The 24,426-nt window shown below is 38.7% G+C and overlaps 1 non-coding gene across 1 annotated transcript; it reads left to right on the top strand.

The window, feature by feature from the left end:
* Nucleotides 1–1,811: 1,811 nt before the first annotated feature.
* Nucleotides 1,812–1,919, top strand: LOC112731362 (small nucleolar RNA R71). The gene has a single exon (XR_003167143.1). It is a non-coding gene; the product is annotated as a small nucleolar RNA R71 (small nucleolar RNA).
* The last annotated feature ends 22,507 nt before the right edge of the window (nucleotides 1,920–24,426 follow it).

Here is a 24,426-nt window from a genome sequence, read left to right as displayed (position 1 = left end):
TTCAGTTATTTTTGTGACTTCACATGATCATCAACCTACAGAAAACATAAAATAACAATGGAAAATAAATAGATATAATTAAATAACATTGGGTTGCCTCCCAATAAGCGCTTCTTTAATGTCAATAGCTTGACGATGAGCTCTCATGGAGCTTCACAGATAATCAGAGCAGGGTTGGGGCCTCTCAACACCAAACTTAGAGTTTGGTTGTGGCCTCCCAACACCAAACTTAGAGTTTGAATGTGGGGGTTTTGTTTGACTCTATATTGAGAGAAGCTTTTCATGCTTTCTCTCCATGGTTACAGAAGGAGAACCTTGAGTCTTGAATACAAGGTAGTCCTCATTCAACTGAAGGACCAACTCTCCTCTGTCAACATCAATAACAGCTTTTGCTATGGCTAGGAAGGGTCTGCCAAGGATGATGGATTCATCCTCATCCTTCTCAGTGTCTAGGATTATGAAATCAACAGGGATGTAAAGGCCTTCAACCTTTACTAGCACGTCCTCTACTAGTCCATAAGCCTATTTCATTGATTTGTCTACCATCTTTAGTGAGATTCTTGCAGCTTGTACCTCAAAGATTCCTAGTTTTTCCATTATAGAGAGTGGCATGAGGTTTATCCCTGACCCCAAGTCACACAAAGTCTTCTTAAAGGTCATGGTGCCTATGGTACAAGGTATGAAGAATTTTTCGGGATCCGATTTCTTCTGAGGTAATGTCAGCCTCATTAATGCATTCAGTTCATTGGTGAACAAGGGGGGTTCATCCTCCCAAGTCTCAGTACCAAATAACTTGGCATTCAGCTTCATGATTGCTCCTAGATATTTAGCAACTTGCTATTCAGTGATGTCTTCATCTTCTTCAGAGGAAGAATATTCATCAGAGATCATGAATGGCAGAAAGAAGTTCAATGGAATCTCTATGGTCTCTGTATGAGCCTCAGATTCCTTTGGTTCCTCAAAGGAAAACTCCTTTCTGTCCAGAGGACGTCCCATGAAGCATTTCTCAATGGGACTCACGTCCTCCTCACTCTCTCCAGGTTCGGCCATGTTGGTCATGGTTATGGCCTTGCACTCTCTCTTAGGATTTTCTTCTGTATTGCTTGGGAGAGTACTAGGAGGAGTTTCAGTAATCTTCTTACTCAGCTGACCCACCTGTGCTTCCAAATTTCTAAAGAAGGACCTTGTTTCATTTATGAAACTTAGTACGGTCTTGGATAGATCAGAGACTATGGTTACCAGGCTAGAATGGCTTTGTTCAGAATTCTATGTCTGTTGCTGAGAAGATGATGGAAAAGGCTTGCTATTGCTAAACCTATTTCTTCCACCATTATTATTGAAGCCTTGTTGAGTCTTCTGTTGCTCCTTCCATGAGAAATTTGGATGATTTCTCCATGAAGGATTATAGGTATTTCCATAGGATTCTCCCATGTAATTCACCTCTGCCATTGCAGGATTCTCAAGATCATAAGCTTCTTCTTCAGAAAATGCTTCTTTAGTACTGTTGGATGCAGCTTGCAATCCATTCAGACTTTGAGAAATCATATTGACTTGCTGAGTCAATATTTTGTTCTGAGCCAATATGGTATTCAGAGTATCAATTTCAAGAACTCCTTCTTCTGAGGCGTCTCATTGTTCACAGGACTCCTCTCAGAGGTGTACATGAACTGGTTATTTGCAACTATTTCAATGAGTTCCTGAGCTTCTGTAGGGGTTTTCAGATGAAGAGATCCTCCTGCAAAATGGTCCAATGACATTTTTGACAACTCAGACAGACCATCATAGAATATACATATGATGCTCCATTCTGGAAGCATGTCAGTAGGACACCTTTTGATTAATTGCTTATATCTTTCCCAAGCTTCATAGAGGGACTCACCTTCCTTTTGTCTGAAGGTTTGGATTTCCAGTCTAAGCTTGCTCATCTTTTGAGGTGGAAAGAATTTGGCCAAGAAAGCACTGACCAGCTTTTCCCAAGAGTTTAGGCTTTCCTTAGGTTGTGAATCCAACCATGTTCTAGCTCTGTCTCTTACAATAAAAGGGAAAAGCATAAGCCTATAGACCTCAGGATTAACTCCATTGGTCTTGACAGTGTCATAGATTTGCAAGAATTCAGCTAAAAACTGATGAGGATCTTCTAATGGAAGTCCATGAAACTTGCAATTTTGTTGCATTAGAAAAACTAATTGAGGCTTAAGCTCAAAGTTGTTTGCTCCAATGGCAAGAATTGAGATGCTTCTTCCATAGAAGTCAGAAGAGGGTGCAATAAAGTCACCAAACAACTTCCTTGCATCTCCACCGTTGTTATTGGGTTTGGCCATGTCTCCTTCTTTTTCGAAAATTTCTGTCAGGTCCTCTCCAGAGGGTTGTGCTTTAGCTTCTCTTAGTTTCCTCTTAAGAGTCCTTTTAGGTTCAGGATCGGCTTCAATAAGAATGTCTTTATCACTGTTCCTGCTCATATGAAAAAAAAGAGAACAGAAAAGAAGAGGAATCATCTATGTCACAGTATAGAGATTCCTTTGTATAAGTAGAAGAAGAGAAGAATAGAAGAAGGAGAAGAGAAAAATTCAAACTCAGAGAAGAAGAGGGGGTTCAAATTTTGAGTGGAAGAGGAGTGTTAGTAGATAAATAGATAAATAGAAAGAGATGAGAGGGGGAAGAATTCGAAAATTAAATAAAATAAAAAATATTTTTGTTTTTATTTTAAATATTAGTTAGTATTCGAAAATTATAAAATAAAATTGAATTTTAAAACAGTTAGTTAATTAAAAAGGAATTTTGAAAAAGTGGGGAGGATTTTTCGAAAATTAGAGAGAGAAAATTAGTTATGTGGTTTTGAAAAAGATATGGTTGAAATAGAAAACTTTTAAAATCAAACCAAAAAGTCAGGTAGTTAATTGAAAAAGATTTGAAAATCAATTTTGAAAAGATAAGAGGTTAGAAAAAGATTTTGAAATTAAATTTTGAAAAAGATATGATTGAAATTTATTTTGAAAAAGATTTGAAAAAAGAAATTTAAAAAGATTTGATTTTTGAAATTAAAGTTGATTACTTGACTAACAAGAAACAAAAAGATATGATTTTAAAATTCAAAGATTGAACCTTTCTTAATAGGCAAGTAACAACTTGAAAAATTTTTGAATTAAAACATTAAATGTTAGTGAGATTTTCGAAAATATGAAGTAAAAATAAGAAAAAGATTTTGAAAATCAATTTTTAAAAAAAATTTCGAAAATATGTAAAAATAAATGAAAAAGATTTGATTTTTGAAAAAGATTTGAAAAGATAAAATTTTTAAATTAAAAATTGGACTTGACTCATAATAAACAACTAGATTTTTAAAACTTTTTACTAAATCAATCCAAATTTTCGAAATTTATGAGAAGAATAAGGGAAAGATATTTTTTTTATTTTTGAATTTTTAATGAGGAGAGAGAAAAATACAAAATTGAAACAAAACATAAAAATTATGAATCAAAACAAGAAGAATATGCAAGAACACTTTGAATGTCAAGATGAACACCAAAAACTTATTTTTGTAAATTTTTAAGAAAAGACACACATGCAAGACACCAAACTTAGAAATTTTTAATGTTTAGACACTAACAAATTGAAAATGCATATGAAAAACAAGAAAAGACACAAAACATGAAAATGCAAAGATCACACAAGGAAGATCATCAAGAACAACTTGAAGATCATGAAGAACACCATGCATGAGTTTCAAAAATTTTAAGAAAAGTTAAAAAGATGCAATTGACACCAAACTTAAAATTTAATACTAGACTCAAACAAGAAACACAAATTATTTTTGGTTTTTATGATTTTATTAAATTTTTTTTGGTATTTTTCAAAAATTAATTGGAAAAACAGAAAATAAGGATTTCAAAATTTTTAATAAGAATTCCAGGAATCATGCAATGTTAGTCTAAAGCTTCGGTCAAGGAATCTAGACATGGCTTAATAGCCAGCCAAGCTTTATGTGAAAGCTTTGGTCCAAAAATTTAGACATGGCCAATGGCCAGCCAAGCTTCAGCAGAACATTGCATACAACAGCTAAATTGCTGAAAAAGACAAAGAAGCTCTTCTAAGGATAAGTGAAACCTCGGTCCAAAAGATTAGACATGGCTTAACAGCCAGCCAGGATTCAACATATCTCATGAAACTCTAGAATTCATCCTTAAAAATTTTTAAGTCATAGAATAATTTTTTTATTTGAAAATTTTTGAAAAATAAAAATAATAAAAACAAAAAGCTTAAAATTAAAATAAAATTACCTAATCTGAGCAACAAGATGAACCGTCAGTTGTCCAAACTCGAACAATCCCCGACAACGGCGCCAAAAACATGGTGCACGAAATTGTGATCTCAACGGCGCCAAAAACTTAGTACGCATGTTTATAATCTCAATTCTTTCTCACAACTCCGCACAACTAACCAGCAAGTGCACTGGGTCGTCCAAGTAATAAACCTTACGTGAGTAAGGGTCGATCCCACGGAGATTGTCGGCTTGAAGCAAGCTATGGTCATCTTGTAAATCTCAGTCAGGCAGATTCAAATGGTTATGAGGTTTTGATAATTAAAATATAAATAAAATATAAAATAAGATTAAAATACTTATGTAATTCATTGATGGGATTTCAGACAAGCGTATGGAGATGTTTGTTGCTTCTGAATCTCTGCTTTCCTACTGTCTTCATTCAATCATTCATACCCCTTTCCATGGCAAGTTGTATGTTGGGGGATCACCGTTGTCAATGGCTACGGTTCGTCCTCTCAGTGAAAATGGTCCAAATGCGCTGTCACCGCACGACTAATCATCTGTCGGTTCTCATTCATGTTGGAATAGGATCCATTGATCCTTTTGCGTCTGTCACTACGCCCAACACTCCCGAGTTTGAAGCTCGTCACAGTCATCCCTTCCCAGATCCTACTCGGAATACCACAGACAAGGTTTAGACTTTCCAGATCTCAGGAATAGCCGCCAATTGATTCTAGCTTATACCACGAAGACTCTGATTGTGAACCAGGAGGCTAAGAGATATGCATTCAAGCTTGTTTTCATGTAGAACGGAAGTGGGTGTCAGGCACGCGTTCATAGGTGAGAATGGTGATGAGTGTCACGGATCATCACATTCATCAGGTTGAAGTGTGAATGAATATCTTAGAATAAGAATAAGCTTGAATTGAATAGAAAAACAATAGTACTTTGCATTAATTCATGAGGAACAGCAGAGCTCCACACCTTAATCTATGGGGTGTAGAAACTCCACCGTCGAAAATACATAAGTGAAAGGTCTAGGCATGGCCATGAGGCCAGCCTCCAAGGTCTAAGGACTAAATATTCCAAAGATGATCTGAAGATATAAAATAAATCACTAAAAGTAGTTTTTATACTAAACTAGTAGCTAGGGTTACAGAAAATAGGTAACTAAGTGCAGATAGTGCAGAAATCCACTTCCGGGGCCCACTTGGTATGTGCTTGGGCTGAGCATTGAAGCTTTCACGTGTAGAGACTCTTCTTGGAGTTAAACACCATCTTTGGTGCCAGTTTGGGCGTTTAACTCCAGCTTGTAACTCAGTTCTGGCGTTTAACGCTAGAATAGGGCAGGAAATTGGCGTTTAAATGCCAGTTTGCGTCGTCAAAACTCGGGAAAAGTATGGACTATTATATATTGCTGGAAAGCCCAGAATGTCTACTTTCCAACACAATTGAGAGCGTGCCAATTGGGCTTCTGTAGCTCCAGAAAATCTACTTTGAGTGCAGGGAGGTCAGAATCCAACAGTATCTGCAGTCCTTTTTCAGCCTCTAAATCAGATTTTTGCTCAAGTCCCTCAATTTCAGCCAGAAAATACCTGAAATCATAGAAAAGCACACAAACTCATAGTAAAGTCCAGAAATATAAATTTTGCATAAAAACTAATAAAAACATAGTAAAAACTAATTAAATCATACTAAAAACTACCTAAAAATAATGCCAAAAAGCGTATAAATTATCCGCTCATCAATGTGCAGTTGGACCCATTCATTGAACATGTCCGGAGGGCATTTTCTTGTCAACTCTTTGTATCTCTCCCATGCTTCATAGAGTGTTTCACTATCTTGTTGTCTAAAGGTTTGCACCTCAGCTCTCAATCTATTGACTCTTTGTGGAGGGTAAAATCTTGCTAAGAACTTGTTCACAACATCCTCCCAAGTGGTCAAGCTCTCCTTAGGAAATGATTTCAGCCACTTTGATGCCTTATCCCTAAGAGAAAAGGAAAACAAGAGCAGTTTGTAGGTGTCTGGGTGAACACCATTAGACTTCACAGTGTCACATATCCTAAAAAATGTGGTTAGATTTGGTTGGGATCTTCTTGAGCATTCCCTCAAAATGAGCAGCTGTTTTGAACGAGAGTGATTAGTTGTGGTTTGAGCTCAAAGTTGTTGGCATGTATGTTGGGTCTCAAGATGCTACTCCCACAATTCCCAGGATTGGGATTGATGTAGGAGCCTAGCACTCTCCTTTCTTATGGAGGGGCATGGTTACCAATTGCCTCTTCATGATGATTGTGTGCTTCTCCTTCCATAGTTTGGACTGGGTTATCTTCTACTTCTTCTTCTTCACCAACTACTCTTTTGCCTCTTGCCACTGCTTCTCTTTTTAATCTCAAGAATGTTCTCTCTGATTTAGAATCGTAAGAGGTTACAGCTCCTCTTTTTTCTGTCATACACAACATAAGACACAATCTAAAACAAGAGTTATCACCCCTTTTGGAAGAGGGGTGGGTAAGTCAAAATTAATTGATGCAACGTATCAAACAGTTTGTATGTTTTTTGTTACAGTGCATATATATACAAAGAACAATTAAGAATTCAAACACTAAAAGGATTAAAGTAAAGACTGAAATTAAAGAAACTAACAAAGTAAAGAAAATGCTTAATCTAAATGCTCATCAACTTAATCATTGTCAATTCAAAATCAATCCCCGGCAATGACGCCATAAAACATGATGACCGGAATTCACTCCCCATATAAAATGAATCCGTTCTTTGGCAAGCGCACCAAATCATCGTCAAGTAATAACCCACTAGGAGTGGGGTCGAATCCACAAAGATTGATTGATTGAGAAATTTTAGTTAATGAGTGAATTTATTTAAGCTAATCAATGTAGAGAGTATTGAATGCAAAAATTTAAATAGCAGAAATGTAAGTGACTTAAAAGTAAATGAAAGCAATAAGATACAGAAAGATAAATGGCAAGAATGTAAAGAATGGCTGAATTTCAAATGGGAAATGGGTAATAGCAGAAATTAAAGAAAGCTATAAAGAAAGGGAAAGATAAGAATGGGGAAAATTCATTGGGATTAGGAGATGTTGCTCCCTTTGAATTAAATTCAGCTCATCTCATCTTCAATCATGTAACTCATTGACCTCTTGGCAATCATGATTGATTGAACCCCAATCCCTTGGTGATTTAATCTCTCAAATCTTAATAATCAGCCAATTCCTTGGTCTAATTGGTCATGAAGAGAGATATGCTTGGTCCCTGATTATACCACACATCCTCATAGATCCAAATAGTTGCTGGATTATATGTCACCATATCCAATCCCAAAACCCAAATCTACTCAAGTATGAGAAGGGATTTCAAGCATGGTTTCATGTTTCCTTTTGCAAAGTTCCCATGAAACCCATTTTGCACTCAACCTTTTTCCCAAGATGATTGAACACTAGCATGAAGAACGAAATTCCTTCTAGCAAATAAAAAAAAGATGAAGAGAAGAAGAAATTCACTATCATTAATCCATCGAGTACAACAGGAAAGGGAGTTTAGCTACTTATAGCTTAGAGAAAAGTACAAGAGATGGAGAAGATGAAGTGTAAAAGTAAAACTAAAAGTAAAGGTATCTAACCTACTTGCCAATCTAACCCCATTTTCAGTACTTCTAGAGGTTATTTATACTACTCCTATCACTAGAATTAAGAAAATACAAAAGAGAAAAGAAAATTACACTAAAAAAGAGAAAGAAAAACTCATAAAATGAAGCATGTGCCTAGCGTGTGACTGGCGTTTGAGTGGTGTGCCACGCCTAGCTTCTCAGCTTGGCTTGGCGTGCCACGCTTGGCTTGCAAGTGGCACGCCTTCTCCATTAACCACCCTGGCGTGCCATGCCTACGAGCCCAAGTGGCACGCCCAGGGTCTTTCCTTTGCATAGTTAGCCTGGCGTGCCACGCCTTCGAGCTCAAGTGGCACGCCCAGGCTCTTCCCTTTTGCTCTTCTTCTCTGGAACCGTGAACCAGCGTGGCACGCCCAGGTATGGCGTGCCACGCCCATAGTATACACTCCATCCATCCTCTCTAAAAATAATACTAGCGTGCTATGCCCAGTAGGTGGCGTGCCACGCCCTTGATAATGCTTCAATCTTCCTTTCTGGAAAACAATACTGGCGTGCCACGCCCTTTGATAGTGCATGAATGAGAAGTGATAGGCGTGCCATGCCCAGCATTCAAGTGGCACACCCATAGTTATCTTGCCCTGGCGTGCCACGCCTTAAGTCTCAAGTGGCACACCTAGTCTTCTTTCCCCTTGGGTGCTAGAGCTGGCGTGCCACGCCTTCGACATCAAGTGGCATGCCTAGTATTGGTGCTTAAGCTTCTTCAAGCATTGGCGTGCCACGCCTGGGACCCAAGTAGAACGCCCAAGTCACGAGTATGGTTGGCATACCATGCCTTCGATATCAAGTGGCACGCCCAGTGTTGAGCTTTCAAGTCCTCCTTCTAGACCAATGAACTGGCGTCCCACGCCTTCGAGTTCAAGTGGCACGCCCATAGTGTATGAGGGGGTTGGCGTGCCACGCCCAGCTTGGCGTACCACTGATAAACCCATATTTTATGATATATTTGTGCTCAATTTAGGTGATTTATTCAATCCTTCACTCACTTATTCATGTTAATTGCATGGTTTTACTTTCCCTTCCTTATTATGTGATGTATGTGAAAAACATGTTTCCTATGCTTTAAGAATAATTATTTTAATTACCCTTTATTACCATTCGATGCCGTGATTTGTGTGTTGAGTAGTTTTAGATCTTCTAAGGCAGGAATGACTTAAAGGATGGAAAGGAAACATACAAAAATGGAAGGAAAGCACAAAATGGAGTTTTTGAAGAAACTGGCAGTGACGCGAACGCGTGGACGACGTGGCCGCATGCCCAGCGCGAAAAGACATCGACGCGAACGCGTGACTGACACGATCGCGCGCTGGTGCACAAAATTGTGATCATCAACAATGGTGCCAAAGACTTGGAGCTCTCAAATGTGAATCACACTTTGTCACAATTCCGCACAACTAACCAGCAAGTGCACTGGGTCATCCAAGTAATACCTTACGTGAGTAAGGGTCGATTCCACGAAGATTGTCGGCTTGAAGCAAGCTATGGTTATCTTGTAACTCTTAGTCAGGATATCAGTAATTCTCAGATTTAATTGTAAAAAGTAAAAGAACATGAAATAAATACTTGTTATGTAATAATGAAGAATAGGTTGAGGCTTTGGAGATGCTTTGTCTTCTGAACCTTTGCTTTCCTACTGTCTTCTTCTTCATGCACGCAAAACTCCTTCCATGGCAAGCTTTATGTTGGGCATCACCGTTGTCAATGGCTACATCCCGTCCTCTCAGTGAAAATGTTCCAAATGCGCTGTCACCGCACGGATAATCATCTGTCGGTTCTCGATCATGTCGGAATAGGATCCATTGATCTTTTTGCGTCTGTCACTACGCCCAACACTCGCGAGTTTGAAGCTCGTCACAGTCATCCCTTCCCAGATCCTACTCAGAATACCACAGACAAGGTTTAGACGTTCCGGATCTCAGGAATGACCGCCAATGATTCTAGCTTATACCACGAAGACTCTGATTTGAATCATGAGGCTAAGAGATATGCATTCAATCTAAGGTAGAACAGAAGTGGTTGTCAGACACGCGTTCATAGGTGAGAATGATGATGAGTATCACGGATCATCACATTCATCAAGTTGAAGTGCGAATGAATATCTTAGAATGGAAGCAAGCGTAATAGAATGGAAAACAGTAGTAATTGCATTAATTTATGAAGAACAGCAGAGCTCCTTACCCCCAACAGTGAGGTTTAGAGACTCATGCCGTAGAGAACACAAAAAGAAACGTGTAAAGTGTCATGAGGTACAATATGAATCACTGAAAGTAGTATTTATAGTAAACTAGTGACCTAAGGTTACAGAAAATGAGTAAGCTAGGGTGTTTATTGTAAAATTCCACCTCCGGGGCCCACTTGGTGTGTGCTTGGGCTGAGCATTGAAGCTTTCATGTGTAGAGACATTTTTTGGAGTTAAACGCCAGCTTTTATGCCAGTTTGGGCGTTTAACTCCAGCTTTTGTGCATGTTCTGGAGTTAAACGCCAGAATTCTTGAGCTGACTTGGAACGCCTGTTTGGGCCATCAAATCTCGAGCAAAGTATGGACTACTATATATTGCTGGAAATCCCAGGATGTCTACTTTCCAACACAATTGAGAGCGCGCCAATTGGGCTTTTGTAGCTCCAGAAAATCCACTTCGAGTGCAGGGAGGTCAGAATCCAAAACATCTGTAGTCCTTTTTCAGCCTCTGAATCAGATTTTTGCTCAGGTCCTTCAATTTCAGCCAGAAAATACCTGAAATCACAGAAAAACACACAAACTCATAGTAAAGCCCAGAAAAGTGATTTTTATTTAAAAACTAATAAAAACATAATAAAAACTAACTAAAATGTACTAAAAATATACTAAAAACAATGCCAAAAAGCGTATAAATTATCCACTCATCACAACACCAAACTTAAATTGTTGCTTGTCCCCAAGCAACTAAAAATCAAATAGGATAAAAAGAAGAGAATATACACTGAATTCCAAAAACATCTATGAAGATCAGTATTAATTAGATGAGCGGGGCTTTTAGCTTTTTGCCTCTGAACAGTTTTGGCATCTCACTTTATCCTTTGAAGTTCAGAATGATTGGCTTCTATAGGAACTCAGAATCCAGATAGTGTTATTGATTCTCCTAGTTATTTATGTTGATTCTTGAACACAACTACTTTATGAGTCTTGGCCGTGACCCTAAGCACTTTGTTTTCCAGTATTACCACCGGATACATAAATGCCACAGACACATAACTGGGTGAACCTTTTCAGATTGTGACTCAGCTTTGCTAAAGTCCCCAATTAGAGGTGTCCAGACTTTTCCAGCACACTCTTTTTGCTTTGGACCATGACTTTAACCGTTCAGTCTCAAGTTTTCACTTGACACCTTCACGCCACAAGCACATGGTTAGGGACAGCTTGGTTTAGCCTGCTTAGGCCAGGATTTTATTCCTGTGGGCCCTCCTATCCACTAATGCTCAGCCTTGGATCCTTTTTATCACCCTTGCCTTTTGGTTTAAAGGGGTACTGGCTTTTTCTGCTTGCTTTTCTCTTTCTCTCTCTTTTTTTTTTGCAAGCTTTCTATTCACTGCTTTTTCTTGCTTCAAGAATCAATTTTATGATTTTTCAGATTTTCAAATAACATTTCTCCTTTTTCTTTCATTCTTTCAAGAGCCAACAATTTTAACATTCATAAACAATCAAATTCAAAAAATATGCACTGTTCAAGCATTCATTCAAAAAGACAATAGTATTGCCACCACATCAAAATAATTAAACTGTTTTAAAATTCAAAATTCGTGTATTTCTTTTTCTTTTTCAAGTAAGAACATTTTTCTTTTAAGAAAGGTGATGGATTCATAGGACATTCATAGCTTTTAAGACATAAACTTTAATTTTATTGACTATGGAATAAAAATAAGACTCAAAAATAAATATAAAGGCAGACCCATAATAATAGATGACAGAAAATTAAAAGCAGAAAAATAAATGACTCTTAAAATAGACTCTTAATAATAAAGGTTATCATAGAGTTAGGACTCAACAACCTTGATTTTGAGAAGTAGATGCTCCCTCTTTTTGTGGGGTGCTTGGTCCTTCAAGGGAGAGCTTCTGGCGCTTCAGCTCCTGTAGCTCACGCTCCTGCTTCTCCTGTTCCTTCAGCAGCTTGCAGAGCATGCAATTTTGATTCTGCTGTTCTTCTTTAAGTTGTTCCATAGCTTCCTGCAGCTTGGTAACAGATGCTTCTAAGCGGGTCCAGTAGTCAATTTCAGGAATTTCTGGGAGGAACTTCTGTGCCCTGTTTTTGATGGAGTTGTCTTGCACTTGTCCTTCCATTGACTTCTTGGTGATTGGGTGTTCAATTGGGATGAATTCATCTACTCCCATCCTCACCCCAGCATCTTTACATAGCAGAGAAATTAAGCTTGGGTAGGCCAGTTTGGCTTCAGTGGAGTTCTTGTTTGCAATTGTGTAAATCTCACAAGAAATCAGATGATGAATCTCCACTTCTTTTCCAAGCATAATACAATGAATCATCACTGCTCTTTTGACAGTGACCTCAGAGCGGTTGCTAGTAGGCAATATAGAATGCCTAATGAAGTCCAGCCAGCCTCTTGCAACTGGTTTGAGATCTCCTCTCTTGAGTTGGTTTGGGACACCTTTGGAATTGGTTATCCACTTAGTTCCAGGGAGGCATATGTCCTCTAGAACTTGATCCAACCCCTTATCTACTCTCACCATTCTCCTATTAAAGGATTCAGGATCATCTTGTAGTTGAGGTAGTTTGAAGACCTCTCTTATTTTGTCCAGATGGAAGTAAATAATTCTTCCTCTAACCATGGTTCTGTAGGTATGAAAGGCGGTTCCAGTCATTCTCTGCTTCTCTGTCAGCCATAGATTTGAGTAGAATTCCTGAACCATGTTTCTTCCAACCATTGTCTCAGGATTGGCTAGAATTTCCCATCCTCTGTTTTGAATTTACTCTTGGATCTCCGGATATTCATCTTCTTTCAGATTGAATTTAACTTCCGGGATCACTGACCTCAGACCCATTATTTTGTAGTAATAGTCTGCATGTTCTTTGGTTAGGAACCTCTCTTGATTCCAAAGACTCTTTGGAGTATTCTCTTTCTTGCCTCTTGATTTGGTTTATTTTTTCTTAGGTGCCATGATCTTGATGAGTCTTAACTCAGTGATCACGGAAAGCACACCAAACTTAGAGGTTTGCTTGCCCTCAAGCAAAAGAAAGAAAAGGGGAGAGAGAGGAGAAGAGGTAAATTCGAATGGTGTAGAGGAGGGGATGGCCGAAACTATTTTTATAGGAGGAGGGGATGGCTTTCAAAATATTTGAGAGAGATATGAAAAGATATGGAAAGAATTTGAGAAGATATTTGAGTTTTTGAAGAAGATTTGGAAAGGATTTGAAAGAAATTTGAAAAATAATTTCGAAAATTATTGAATGATGAAAATTGAGGGTGAATGATGAAAGTTTGAAACATGTTTATGCAGAAAATTATGAGTCAAAACATGAAAATTTGAAAAAATTTGAAGTTGGAAACAAAATCTCCTCCTCCTGCCTTTTGGCGTTAAACGCCCAGAATGGTATCCATTCTGGCGTTTAACGCCCAGTTGTTGGCCATTATGGGCGTTTAACGCCCAGCCAGGTGATCTGGCTGGCGTTAAATGCCAGAAACTCCTTTATCACTGGGCGTTTTGCTGAACGCCCAGGATACTGCAATTCTGGCGTTAAACGCCCAGAATGGTACCCATTCTGGCGTTTAATGCCCAAAATGGTACCTTTACTGGTGTTAAACGCCCAGAATGATACCCATTCAGGCGTTTAATGCCCAAAATGCCCCTTACTAGCGTTTTCTTGCCAGCAAGCTCCGTTTCTCTGCTTTTTGCACTGAATCCTTCTGTAACTCTGTGAATTCCTTCATTTTTGATGATTAATCTTTAACGAAAATGTATATCAAGCCTCTACAAGTATTAATTTAAAATAAATAACTTGCTAATGGCTGGGTTGCCTCCCAACAAGCGCTTCTTTATTGTCTTTAGCTGGACCTTTACTGAGCTTCATTCAAGCCTCAGTTTTGAGCATTCTTGCTCAAAATTGCCTTCAAGATAATGTTTAATTTTCTGTCCATTGACAATGAAATTTTTGTCAGAATCAATATCTTGAAGCTCAACATATCCATATAGTGACACTCTTGTAATCACATATGGTCCCCTCCACTGGAATTTTAATTTCCCAGGGAATAATCTGAGCCTAGAGTTGAATAGTAGAACTTTTTGTCCTGGCTCAAAGACTCTGGATGACAATTTCTTGTCATGCCACTTTTTTGCGTTTAACTTATAAATTTTTGCATTTTCAAAAGCATTGAGTCTGAACTCTTCCAGCTCATTTAGCTGGAGCAATCTTTTCTCACCAGCTAACTTGGCATCCATGTTTAGGAATCTGGTTGCCCAGTAGGCTTTATGTTCCAGTTCCACGGGCAGATGACAAGCCTTGCCATACACAAGATGGTATGGAGAGGTTCCTATCGGAGTCTTGAATGCTGTTTTGTATGCCCACAGAGCATCATCCAAGCTCTTTGCCCAATCCTTTCTACGGACAATTACAGTCCATTCCAGGATTCTCTTTAGTTCTCTATTAGAGACTTCAGCCTGCCCATTTGTCTGTGGATGATACGGAGTTGCTACTTTGTGGCTAATTCCATATCGAACCATAGCATAGTAAAGCTGTTTATTGCAGAAATGGGTTCCCCCATCACTGATTAATACTGTGGAAACACCAAATCTGCTGAAAATATGTTACTGGAGGAACTTCAGCACAGTCTTGGTATCATTAGTGGGTGTGGCAATTGCTTCCACCCATTTAGATACGTAGTCTACTGCCACCAGAATGTAAGTGTTTGAGTATGATGATGGGAAAGGACCCATGAAGTCAATACCCCATACATCAAACCACTCAATCTCTAAGATTCCTTGTTGAGGCATGGCATAACCATGAGGCAAGTTACCAGTTCTTTGGCAACTGTCACAATTACGCACAAACTCTCGGGCATCTCTATAGAGATTGGGCCAATAGAAGCCACATTGGAGGACTTTAGTGGCTGTTCGCTCACTTCCGAAATGTCCTCCATACTGTGATCCATGGCAATGCCACAGGATCTTCTGTGCCTCCTCTCTAGGGACGCATCTGCGGATCATTCTGTCAGCGCATCTCTTAAAGAGATATGGTTCATCCCATAAGTAGTACTTTGCATCAGAAATTAGTTTTTTCTTTTGCATCCTGCTGTACTCCTGGGGTATGAACCTCACAGCTTTATAATTTGCAATGTCTGCAAACCATGGTGCCTCCTGAATGGCAAAGAGTTGCTCATCCGGAAAGGTCTCAGAGATCTCATTGGAAGGGAGGGACGCCCCAGCCACTGGTTCTAACCGGGACAGGTGATCAGCTACCTGGTTCTCTGTCCTTTTTCTGTCTCTTATTTCTATATCAAACTCTTGCAGAAGCAACACCCATCTTATGAGCCTGGGTTTTGAATCCTGCTTTGTGAGTAAATATTTAAGAACAGCATGGTCAGTGTACAAAATCACTTTTGATCCTACTAAATAGGATCTAAACTTGTCAATGGCATAAACCACTGCAAGCAGCTCTTTTTCTGTGGTTGTGTAATTCTTCTGTGCGTCATTTAGAACACGACTGGCATAGTAAATGACGTGCAGAAGCTTGTTATGCCTTTGTCCCAACACTGCACCAATGGCATGGTCATTGGCATCACACATTAATTCGAATGGTAATGTCCAGTCAAGTGCAGAGATGACTGGTGTTGTGACCAGCTTGGCTTTCAGGGTTTCAAATGCCTGCAGACACTCTGTGTCGAACACAAATGGTGTGTCAGCAGCTAGCAGGTTGCTCAGAGGTTTTGAAATTTTTGAAAAATCCTTTATGAACCTCCTATAGAATCCTGGATGCCCTAGAAAGCTTCTGATTGCCTTTACATTGGTAGGTGGTAGTAATTTTTCAATTACTTCTACCTTGGCTTGATCTACCTCTATTCCCTTGCTTGAAATTTTGCCCAAGGACAATTCCTTCAGTCACCATAAAGTGACATTTTTCCCAGTTTAAGACCAGGTTAGTTTCTTGGCACCTTTTCAGGACAAGTGCTAGATGATCAAGACAGGAGCTGAATGAGTCTCCAAATACTGAGAAGTCATCCATGAAGACTTTCAGGAACTTCTCTACCATATCAGAGAAAGTAGAGAGCATGCACCTCTGAAAGGTTGCAGGTGCATTGCAGAGACCAAAAGGCATTCTTCTGTAAGCAAATACTCCAGATGGACATGTGAATGCTGTTTTCTCTTGGTCTTGAGGATCCACTGCAATTTGGTTGTAGCCTGAATAGCCATCCAAAAAGCAGTAGTATTCATGACCTGCTAGTCTTTCTAGCATTTGGTCTATGAATGGTAAAGAAAAATGATCCTTTCTGGTGGCTGTATTGTGCCTTCTGTAATCAATACATATACGCCACCCTGTAACTGTTCTTGTGGGAACCAGTTCATTCTTTTCATTATGAACCACTGTCATGCCTCCCTTCTTGGGGACAACTTGGACAGGGCTCACCCAGGGGCTATCAGAAATAGGATAAATAATCCCAGCCTCTAGTAACTTAGTGACCTCTTTCTGCACCACTTCCTTCATGGCTGGATTTAGCCGCCTCTGTGGTTGAACCACTAGCTTAGCATCATCCTCCAATAGGATCTTGTGCATGCATCTTGCTGGGCTAATGCCCTTAAGATCACTTATGGACCACCCAAGAGCTGTCTTGTGTGTCTTTAGCACTTGAATTAGTGCTTTCTCTTCCTGTGGATTTAAAGCAGAGCTTATGATCACTGGAAAAGTGTCACTCTCTCCCAGAAATACATATTTCAGGGATGGTGGTAGTGGTTTGAGCTCGGGTTTAGGAGGTTTCTCCTCTTCCTGAGGGATTTTCAGAGGTTCTTTTATTTCCTCTGATTCCTCCAGATCAGGCTGAACATCTTTAAAGATGTCCTCTAGCTCTAATTCAAGACTTTCAGTCATATTGATCTCTTCCACCAAAGAGTCAATAATATCAGTGCTCATGCAGTCATTTGATGTGTCTGGATGCTACATAGCTTTGACAGCATTTAACTTGAACTCATCCTCATTGACTCTCAGGGTCACTTCCCCTTTTTGTACATCAATAAGAGTTCGTCCAGTTGCTAGGAAAGATCTTCCTAGAATGAGAGTTGCACTCTTGTGCTCCTCCATTTCCAGCACTACAAAATCAGTGGGAAAGGCAAATGGCCCAACCTTGACAATCATGTCCTCAATGATGCCTGATGGATATTTAATGGAGCCATCAGCAAGTTGAAGACATATCCGGGTTAGTTTGACTTCTTCAGTCAAGCCAAGCTTTCTAATAGTAGATGCAGGTATTAGGTTAATACTTGCTCCAAGGTTACATAGGGCTGTCTTGGTACAAGCACCCTCTAATGTGCATGGTATCGTAAAGCTTCCTAGATCTTGAAGCTTCTCTGGTAAGCTTTTTAGAATGACTGCACTGTATTCTTCAATGAGAAATACTTTTTCAGTTTCTCTCCAATCATTCTTATGACTTAAGATCTCTTTCATGAACTTAGCATAAGAGGGTAATTGCTCAAGTGCCTCTGCAAACGGGATCTTTATTTCAAGAGTCCTGAGATAGTCTGCAAAGCGGGCAAATTGTTTATCCTGTTCCGCTTGGTGGAGCTTCTGAGGATAAGGCATCTTGGCTTTATATTCTTCAACCTTAGTTACTGCAGGTTTATTCCCTACAGAAGTGGTTGGAGAAGCCTTCTTAGAGGGGTTACTATCAGCACTTGCAGGTGTCTGATCCCTCATTGGCGTTTGAACGCCAGGAATGGGGGCTGAATGGGCGTTTAACGCCAGATTCCCACCCTTTTCTGGCGTTTGAACGCCAGAGTTATTCCTCTCTGGGCTCTTAATGTCCTCAGAGGGATTTTGGGCAGTGGTTTGGTCATCCTCTGTCATTTGTTCCTTTCTTGACTTTTTGCTACTTTGAGCTGAGTTATTCAATGTCTTCCCGCTCCTTAGTTGGATAGCATGGCATTCTTCTGTTATCTGTTTAGATAGCTGCTGTCTTGTCTGATTCAATTGTGCTTCTATATTCTTGTTAGCATTTTTAGTGTCTTGGAGCATCTCCTTGAATTCTGCTAATTGTTTTATCATAAGGAGTAATTGCTGATTAAGTTCAACAATCTGTTCTTGAGGATTAGGATCAGTAGTTACTGCCATAGCCTTTTCTTTTATGGAGGACTCACTGTTTGAGTACAGATGTTGATTTCTAGCAACTATATCTATGAGCTCTTGAGCTTCTTCAATTGTTTTTCTCATGTGTATAGATCCACCAGCTGAGTGGTCTAGGGACATCTGAGCTTTTTCTGTAAGCCCATAGTAGAAGATGTCTAATTGTACCCACTCTGAAAACATTTCAGAAGGGCATTTTCTCAGCATCCCTCTGTACCTCTCCCAGGCATTATAAAGGGATTCATGATCCTCTTGTTTAAAGCCTTGGATGTCCAGCCTTAGCTGTGTCATCCTTCTTGGAGGGTAAAATTGATTCAGGAATTTGTCTGTTAATTGTTTCCATGTTTTTATGCTTGATGTGGGTTTGTTATTTAACCACCTTTTAGCTTGATCTTTTACAGCAAATGGAAACACTAATAATCTATAGACATTCTGATCCACTTCTTTATCACGTACTGTGTCAGCAATTTGTAAGAACTGTGCCAGAAACTCAGTAGGTTCTTCCTGTGGAAGACCGGAATACTGGCAATTTTGCTGCACCATGATAATGAGCTGAGGATTTAGCTCAAAGCTGCTTGCTTTGATGGGAGGTATACAGATGCTACTCCTATATGCAGCTGTAGTGGGGTTAGCATATGACCCTAGAGTTCTTCTGGACTGTTCACTTCCATTTATGTCCATGATGGAGAAAAGGGAATTGATATGAATTATAATTTTTTTTTAAAAGTAACCGAAAATAATAAGTAAAATAAATGGAAAATAAAATAAAATTTTGAAAACAAAAATAAAATAAAATAAAATAAAATAAAATAAAATAAAATAAAATAAAAGCAAATTGAAAACTAAATTAATTAATTAATTAAAAAAAAATTTGAAATTAGCAATTAAAAAGATATGATTGAAAATTATTTTGAAAAAGATATGATTTAAAAGCTATGATTGCAAATAAAAAAAATATGATTGAGAAGATATGATTGCAGAAATTAAAAAGATTTGAAAATATCAATTTTTGAAATTAGAATATTGACTTGACTGAAAAAAAAGATATGATTTTGAAAATTTTTGACTAAATTAATGCAAAATTCGAAATTTATGAGTAAAATAAGGAAAGAATATATTTTGATTTTTGAATTTTAATGCGAAAAGAGAAAAACAACAAAATGACACTAAACTTAGAAATTTTAGATCAAAACACAGAGAACAAACAAGAAAACTTTGAATGTCAAGATGAACACCAAGAACAAATTTTTGAAAAATTTTTAAGTAAATAAAAGCACAAAAACACCAAACTGAAAATTTTTAGAAAATAAAGCACAAATTTTCGAAAAATTAAAGGAAAACACAAAGAAGACACCAAACTTAGAATTTTTAAAAATCAAGAAAGAACTAGAGACATGCAATTTTGAAAAATTAAAGGAAAATAAAAGCATGCAATTGACACCAAACTTAAAATATAAAACTAAACTCAAATAAAAGACTCTAAACCAACAAAAATAATTTATTCCTAATCTAAGCAACAAGATAAACCGTCAGTTGTCCAAACTCGAACAATCCCCGGCAACGGCGCCAAAAACTTGGTGCACGAAATTGTGATCATCAACAATGGCGCCAAAGACTTGGAGCTCTCAAACGTGAATCACACTTTGTCACAATTCCGCACAACTAACCAGCAAGTGCACTGGGTCATCCAAGTAATACCTTACGTGAGTAAGGGTCGATCCCACGGAGATTGTCGGCTTGAAGCAAGCTATGGTTATCTTGTAACTCTTAGTCAGGATATCAGTAATTCTCAGATTTAATTGTAAAAAGTAAAAGAACATGAAATAAATACTTGTTATGCAGTAATGAAGAATAGGTTGAGGCTTTGGAGATGCTTTGTCTTTTGAACCTCTGCTTTCCTACTGTCTTCTTCTTCATGCACGCAAGACTCCTTCCATGGCAAGCTTTATGTTGGGCATCACCGTTGTCAATGGCTACATCCCGTCCTCTCAGTGAAAATGTTCCAAATGCGCTGTCACTGCACGGCTAATCATCTGTCGGTTCTCGATCATGTCGGAATAGGATCCATTGATCCTTTTGCGCCTGTCACTACGCCCAACACTCGCGAATTTAAAGCTCGTCACAGTCATCCCTTCCCAGATCCTACTCAGAATACCACAGACAAGGTTTAGACGTTCTGGATCTTAGGAATGACCGCCAATGATTCTAGCTTATACCACGAAGACTCTGATTTGAATAATGAGGCTAAGAGATATGCATTCAATCTAAGGTAGAACAGAAGTGGTTGTCAGGCACGCGTTCATAGGTGAGAATGATGATGAGTATCACGGATCATCACATTCATCAAGTTGAAGTGCGAATGAATATCTTAGAATGGAAGCAAGCGTAATAGAATGGAAAACAGTAGTAATTGCATTAATTCATGAAGAACAGCAGAGCTCCTTACCCCCAACAAGGGGGTTTAGAGACTCATGCCATAGAGAACACAAAAAGAAATGTGTAAAGTGTCATGAGGTACAATATGAATCACTGAAAGTAGTATTTATAGTAAACTAGTGACCTAGGGTTACAGAAAATGAGTAAGCTAGGGTGTTTATTGTAAAATTCCACTTCCGGGGCCCACTTGGTGTGTGCTTGGGCTGAGCATTGAAGCTTTCATGTGTAGAGACATTTTTTGGAGTTAAACGCCAGCTTTTATGCCAGTTTGGGTGTTTAACTCCAGCTTTTGTGCCAGTTCTGGAGTTAAACGCCAGAATTCTTGAGCTGACTTGGAACGCCTGTTTGGGTCATCAAATCTCGGGCAAAGTATAAACTATTATAAATTTCTGGAAAGCCCAGGATGTCTACTTTTCAACGCAATTGAGAGCGCTCCAATTGGGCTTTTGTAGCTCCAGAAATTCCACTTCGAGTGCAGGGAGGTCAGAATCCAACAGCATCTGCAGTCCTTTTTCAGCCTCTGAATCAGATTTTTGCTCAGGTCCTTCAATTTCAGCCAGAAAATACCTGAAATCACAGAAAAATACACAAACTCATAGTAAAGCCCAGAAAAGTTATTTTTATTTAAAAACATAATAAAAACTAACTAAAATGTACTAAAAATATACTAAAACAATGCCAAAAAGCGTATAAATTATTCGCTCATCACGCGCCTTGAGCAGAACGCAGATGACGCAGACGCATGACCGAAACAAACACGTGATATGGAAAACTCCAGATGACGCGACCGGATGACCCACGTGGACGCGTGACAGAGGCCACGCACCAAAAATTACAGAAAACGCTCCCAGCGATTTCTGAAGCCCTTTTTGACCCAAATCCAAGTCCAGAAGGCACAGATCAGAAGTTATGAAGTAGGGGAATGCATCCATTCAGGGAGAGTCTCCAATTATTCACTTCTCATGATTTAGATGTAGTTTTGAGAGAGAGGTTCTCTCCTCTCTCTTTTAGGATTAGGATTTAGGATTTTTCTTGCTTTCATGATTGCCCCTTTTTATCAGGTTCAACTTTCCTTTTAATTAATTATTTTCTCAATTTGACTTATGAACTTTTCTATGTTACAGATGATTATTTTAATTAATGTTATTTGAGGTATTTCAGTTTATTATTGCTCTCTTTTATTTATGTTACTGTTGCTTCCAATTTGAAGATATTTTTATTCCAGTAGATTTACTTTTTCCCTTTTGGTCTCGGTTAAGAAATCGGTAACTCAGGAGTTATCAAACTCAATGTGATTGATAATTGTCATCTTTGCTAATTGAATTTAACTTCAATAATTCCGGTCCTTTCTTAGGAATTGACTAGAACCTGAAGATCAGACTAATTAATCCACTTGATCTTTCCTTGCTTTAGTAAAAGCTAACTAAATGGGATTAAGATTCAATTTTCATCTCCATTGATAAGGATAACTAGGATATGACTTCCAATTTCTCATACCTTGCCAAGAGTTTATTTTACAGTTATTTATTTATTTTACTTGTCATTTAAATTACTTTCTCCTTACCTTCAAAACCCTAATTTACAATTTTCATAGCCAATAATAAGAAGATACTTCCTTGCAGTTCCTTGAGAAGACGACCCGAGGTTTAAATACTTCGGTTATCAATTTATTTAGGGGTTTGTTACTTGTGACAACCAAAACATTTGTAAGAAAGGTTGATTGCTTGGTTTAGTAACTATACCTGCAACGAGAGTTTACTATAACTTCTAAACCATCAATCTTCAGTTCTTCAAAATGGCGCCGTTGCCGGTGAGCTGCAAACGTGTGCCTTATTATTGGTTATTGTAAAATTTTATTTTGCCTGCTTATTTATTTTTTTATTATTTTATCTTTGCGTTTTAATTTTTATTAGCTACTATGAATTCTCACCCCCTCGCTTTGAGTTTGGTTTTAATATTGTTGAAAGGAGTGAAAGCTATAACAAGAATATGCATCAAGGTCAGAGAGATCAAAGACGGATGGAGCCAAGAGGATTTGATCAACCCTTTAGGTAACAACACCCTCCAAGATATCATGGACAAAGGCCATTCTACAATGCATACCAAGCTGATAGATATGGTGGACAACCTTGTAACTACCAACAAGCCCCACCCTGTACCTATAGACCACCCTCTCAATGTAGCTTTGAACCACCATACTCACAAGTTCCTTTTCACCATTCACCACCATATGATCCTTATTTACCCCAATCCCAATCCAATTACTCCCAAACACAACCACTTCCCTATGTACCATGTCCAAATTCATCACCTCCAGAATCACAGGTTCGCCTCAAGAAAACAGTAGATCAACTTCAAACAACCCTTCATCAACTGGAGCAAGTAATAAGTCAATTATCATCTAGACATTCGAACATTCAAGGACCTTCCACAACACGATGTGGACAATCTAATGAAGAGCGTAGCATGAAGGAGATACTAGAAACTCCAGTGGACAGAACAGAGCATGACTTCATACTGGAACAAGTAGAGGAAGCTGTCATTATAGAAGAAGAAGAGCTGGTTGAAGACTTAGGAGACATTGAACTTCCATGGGAATCCAGAGTTGTGGAGAATTCTGTCAAGGACGTTACAATTGATGCTAAGGAGGATAGTGCACAACCCCCAAGGCAAGTCTTTTATGAAGAACTGGACGGAATAATCCAAGAAGAAAGTTTCCTTAATGATGATAATCACAAGTCAAGTTCTCCTAGTAATGAACTTGCACCCGCAAGTGAATTCTCTGAGATTGAAAAACCTTATCCAAGTGAATACGAAGAAGATGCGGAGGTAGATTTCTCTCAACCTCCAGTTTATGACTTGAGTGATGAGGAAGACATAGAAGACTTTGATCAGGACGATGTTGCATTTGAAGAATTCTGCAAAGAAGTGGAGAAATTCATAGAAGAGCACAAAGGAGTAGAACCTACAGAACCACTGAAAACACCCATCCCAAGGCCATTACCACCCAATACAAGCTTCAGGTGGGTACAATCCTTAACCTTTAACTTTACTTTTCCACTTAAATATAGTTTGCTTGAAACAGATGGCCAGCTTATAGCTCTCTGCGGCTTTAAGAGTAAGGGGGAAATGGCTCGCACTCAGAGCTGGTGCACAAGGTTCAATAAGGTTCCACGCTTCAACTCGAAGTGCACGGATTGGCATCATGTTCAATCGAATGGGTCACGGAAAACATTTGGTCATCTTGGTGAAAATACAATTTCTAAGCCGCCCGGATGGAAAACTATAGATCAAGACAAATGCAGATTTAAAAGCAAAGTTTGGGATCCTAGAATCTACTATGACATTTGTCACCCCGGGAGCCTGAGAATCTGTTTGAAGCTGCTCAGAAGCTTTACATGCCTAGTTTGGGACCCTGGAGGCTGTTGGCATTCCAAACATTGGTGGAGATTTCTGGATGAATTTAAGCACAAGCCACCATAACAGGAAGCTCACCATATGTCCAACTTAAGGACTTTAAATAAAAGTGCTAGGTGGGAGACAACCCCCATGGTATGGTCGTTTCTTTTTCAGTTTTATTTCATGTTATTCATTTTTATTCTTTTCTAATTGAACCTGAATATTATTCATTAGCATTGCATACTGCATAATTGCATAATTGCATATAAAAAAGGGACGTGTGACGCGACCGCATCGCTCATGCGATCGCGTCAGTTGCGAAAAACACCTTCCACG

Source organism: Arachis hypogaea, chromosome 12 (assembly GCF_003086295.3).
Source record: "Arachis hypogaea cultivar Tifrunner chromosome 12, arahy.Tifrunner.gnm2.J5K5, whole genome shotgun sequence".
In the NCBI taxonomy this organism is placed as follows: Eukaryota; Viridiplantae; Streptophyta; class Magnoliopsida; order Fabales; family Fabaceae; genus Arachis; species Arachis hypogaea.
The sequence above is the reverse complement of the archived record's forward strand: the minus strand, read 5'-3'. Positions and strand labels throughout refer to the sequence as shown.